Raw genomic sequence first — 4,879 nt, 5'->3', positions numbered from 1 at the left:
AATGAAACTTTTTCTCCAAGGTCCTTTGACCTTGTTTGACCTATGATAAATCTCATTGCCATTTATTTGGTGTTTTGATGAGGTTTTAGGATTTTGACCAACTATAATTTAATTTAATGCATTATTTAATTGATTTTTATTATTTAAATGCAAAATAAATTGTGTGTAGCTTTTGATACTGACTTATTAAGTTTGACTTCTATTGTTAGGCCTTGGTCAAGGTTGATTTGACTTTGTTGAGTTAAAATCATTGGATTTAGGGGATTGATGAAATGTACAATTCATCTCCCAAAATGAATGAATGATTTTAATTTGATAAAAGTCCTCCTTTGACCAATTTGTGTTGATTCCATTCCCCCTCCCTCTTCATCTCAATCCCATTCTCTTTTCATTCATTTCATGGACCTATGATGTCTCTATATCCTAAGGCTAGTTGATTGCAAAATCAACATAAGTGTGGATGAGATTAGGCCCACCTCTTTTGCATATTCTTTTAAGTGTGGTATGTTTTAGTTGTACGGTTCATAATACCATATCTCTAACATGCATTAACACTAAAATTTCTATTTCCCAGCCTCAAATAGTTGTGACTTCTACATAAGTCCAATTACGATTGCTTAACATAGCGCTAAATTTGTGACACAAAAGGCATAACATTCTAGTAATGAGATTGTAAGTCTCCCTTCTTTCGTGGTATTGTGTGGAAACTTGGCATTTTTTCCTTCCTTTGGAAGATGTCTTGCTTCAAGGATCCATGCTTGTGAATAGTGGGTTGAGTGTTCTCCAAAGAATAACTTAAACAAAATAAAAAGCAAAACCAATACTAACTTCTAATCAATTAACAACTAACATTTAATTTCAAGCTCTTTACTTTTATGCACTTTAATTTTAAGTCTTTATTCATTTGCCATTATTCATACCATTTAACCTGTTTACTTTAATTCCATTTTCACTTTGCTCATTTGAGCCTTATCTTGTGATATATTGTGATTGTATATACTTGTTTGTGTTTGTGGTCTTTTGACCTTAATGTACATAATAACAACAAAAACCCTAAAAGACATTTATGTGGACTGTTGGATTTGATCTGAGACATGGGACTTAGAATTAGGCAACCATTCCCTATGCAAAAGGACTTGGCCAATGCCAACTATCATGAAACCAGTGCCTATCTTTGAGTTCATCTGATGCATGGGAGATTATGAAGAAGATCATGAAGTTGCTAAGCTTGGATGTGGTTATCTTAATTTGATGCCTTTCTCTTCATCTTGCTATTTGTGTATTAATATGGCTTGATTCTAAAGTCCAAGGGAAATTTGGGTTTCTATATGACATTCTTGTCTATTGGATTGTAGCCCATTGGTCAGATCTTTTCAACTCTTAACTTTTATGTTTTGATTAGGATTAGTCTCTTCATCTCTTCCCCCACTTCTTAAATTTTAAATCTCTCCCTCCTTTTAAAATCTTCTTTGCTTGTGTTTTCTAAACTTAGATCATATTGCAAATAAAAAACTTTGGTCTTATGCCATTGAATTTTTAAACTCTTTTCTTAACCAAATTTGTAAATGAACTTAACTACACTTGACTTAAATTTCAAAAGACAAAAAGAACTAACACTCATTCAAACCTTTTTAGGCCTTTTGTGCCTTTGTTAAACTTAATTTTTTGTTAAAAGCAATGCATCCACCTTGAAATTATTACCACGAACTATGAGGTTTTGATCCCTCATTTCATGTTGGTACGTAGGCACAAGTCCGAAGGTCTTGTCAAACACAAAAATATAATCAATAAATTCTTTTCTCATCCCTCCACTCTATTTATTGCAACATCATTTTGTACAAAAATACATATGCACACAAGAAAGGGCTCCCAAGGAGTACCTAGGACACTTTAGGTGCTAACACCTTCCCTCTGTGTAACCAACCCCCTTACCTGTAATCTCTGGAATTTTACTAGTTTTGAATTGAAAACTTCTTACCTTTGGGTTTTGTTCGTACTTTTCCCTTTTCCCTTGGAAACAATAAAAGCGCGGTGTCGACTCTAGTTTAATTGACGTCTAGCTTATCCATAGCTTGACGGTCATGAATTTACCGCTATAGTATGGCTCCATTCGCGGATCGAAACTTTGACCCGAAATGGTTCAAAGACCCTTTCCTAGGGGAATCTCCTCAATCCGCAGTGCAATCAAATTCCATATGGAGAGTGTTCTTGACTCCTACACTGCTACCTTTCAGGATTGAAGCGGGGTCGAAGGGAAACCTTTTTATGAGTTATCAACCCAATTTGGCCTAAGCCAAATGGTCCCAAAACCTATGGCGTCGCACGCGACTGATATCGTATGGTCTGGTCGATCCTTGAACTATGACGACCACAAAAAATGCTTGCGTTTCTCTAAGTCCTCCCAACGCTATGAGCTAGTTGTGTTCAAATTTCAGCAGTCTTTTTTGACAATTATTGAGTTCGACGAATGGTGGGCCGACTACCAACGTTAGGCCTTTTCTAGTGACCTCTTTATCCAGAACGTGATTGATTCATTTTCCATTCTCTTCGGGGACATATCGCCTCCACCACTATCTACCAACGCTCCCGACGAAACAATCCAAAACGACAACACTGATGAAGCCCCAAGAAAGGTAACCACTATTCTCTCACTTTTCCTCTCTTTGCAGATCACAAAAGACTAACATTTCTTTGTTCTGCTGTTAGGGTCGAAAATGGGTTCCCCTGTCTGAACCATCCCCAGGCAAACCTTTGAAAAACCAAAGGGTGTCGTCGACTCCAAAACCAAAGGTACTCATTATCAATGTCCTCAAGAGGCTTTATATTTTGATAGCTTCGTCACCTTCCTTTTTGTTGTATGACTTAGGTTCCTCAAGAGGTCCCTTTGGTTGACACTGAGGATTCTGACGAAAGTGTGCATTCACGCATTTTCCCGATGTCGAAGGCGCCACCAGTGACTCCTCCTACTCCAGCACAAAGAAGGAAGGTCCAAGATAAGAAAACCCCTTCAAAGGTGGCTCCTCCGATTGTGAATCCTGCAGTTCCTGATGACCTTAAGGAGGTCTTCGCCCCTCATAATTCAAAGAGAACTCCTTTTGTCTCTCCACCTCACATGGCCCCTCAGGTATTTCGTCCCTATTTATGTGTGACCATTTTATGGGCTTGTTGTGTCGACGTGAGTTCTGACCCTGGATATCCTAGGAACACATGGACGATTCGACTCTGACTGATCCTATGGTAGAAGAGAGGGCCGACAATCAATCTGATGAGGTTATCTTGAGTCCACAAAAACGAACTAAGTTTCAAAGTGTTTCACCTGAGACCCAACGGAGTCCCATTGCTCAACAAACTCAAAACACTCTGATTGTTGCTGGCCAAGGAGTATATACCGACATCTTGACTCCGGACAAAATCATGGCCCTAAAGCAAAGGAATCCAGCTGAGGCTTTAAGGAAGCTGCAACAACTTTATCAGCTTTTAACCGAGGCACAACCTTCGTCTTCAACTGCGGCTCCCTTGTCAGAGATGGATGCTACCGCCACTCTCGCACTTCAATAGTTGAAGGACCTGTTGTTCGGGCGTGAATTTTTAATCGTCCTTGAAGAAGAAGAAGGTTTATCCCGTGACGTATTTAAGCTCCATGCGCTTCCTGCCTCGATTGTCAAGTATTTTGTTGAGTTTGAGGCTTTATTTACCCAACTGTGTAAAGACCTTAACCTTTGTTGGAATGCTGACTTTCAAATCAAAAAGAAGCTCAACGAAATGAGGCTTGAGTGGGATTTTAGAGAAGCATGCGAGAAAAAAATTAGTGACTTTGAAACCAAGAAAGAGGAGCACCTCTGCCAACAACAAACCTTCAACTAGCAAATTTCGGACTACCAAGCGCAGATAGTCGAACTTAACAAGAAAATTGCTGAGGTGGAAGCACAAAAGGCTTCCTTAGAGACGGCTGAAGAGCTTCTTGCACAAGAAGCCATCGACCGCGAAGTTCTTAAGGGGATCTCTCATGGCCAAAAAGGCCTGAAAATCAAGGCTAGCATCAAGGAGTTGCAAGGGAAGGAAGTTTTTCTAGATAGTCGAGTTGATCACGAGACGACCACCTTTGAGGATTTCAAATCTAGATTTCCCGCCTGACATTCTCTTTATATTGGTTTTGTAAGGTCGGTCGACCATTTTTGTCATGCCTTTCAGGCTATTTGAGCGAATTGATGAATATTTTCATTGTGTTTGGACCTTAATCTCTTGTATCATAGGTTTATATTTCTTCAAATATTTCCTATTTACCCTCAAGACCCTTCGATCCATTCCTAGTTCCTCAATCTCATAAGCATTGTTAGTAAACGCTCGAATTACCTGAAATGGTCCCTCCCATTTTGGAGACCATTTTCCTAAGGTTCGATCTCTTCGATCCATAGGCAGAATCACTTTCCAAACATAATCATCTATTGCAAAGGTTTTTGTTTTAACCCTTTTGTTGTACACTTTGGCCACGCACACTTTCTGTCGTATCAGTACTTCCATTGTTGCCAATCCCTCTTTGTCTAAATAAGCCAATTCATCAAACATCAACTCCCAATATCGCTCTGACTGAATCTTATTCTGGTGTTACACCCTGACTGACTGTAAACAATTCTCTAATGGCAACACAACATCGTGCCCAAATGTCAGACGAAAAGGCGTCAAATTTGTTGCCTCTTTTGGGGACGTTAGATAGGCCCATAGGATTTGGTCCAAAGTCTTGTGCCAATTTTTTGGCTTTTCGGAAACATGTTTTCTGATTAGACTAATTATCACCTTGTTGGCTGCTTCGACTTGGCCATTTTCCTAGCATAATAAGGTGTGGAAGTGACCAACCTGAAGCCTGTTTCAACGGTGAGTT

Source organism: Lathyrus oleraceus, chromosome 5 (assembly GCF_024323335.1).
Source record: "Lathyrus oleraceus cultivar Zhongwan6 chromosome 5, CAAS_Psat_ZW6_1.0, whole genome shotgun sequence".
Lineage (NCBI taxonomy): Eukaryota > Viridiplantae > Streptophyta > Magnoliopsida > Fabales > Fabaceae > Lathyrus > Lathyrus oleraceus.
This window is presented reverse-complemented; position numbering follows the sequence as displayed.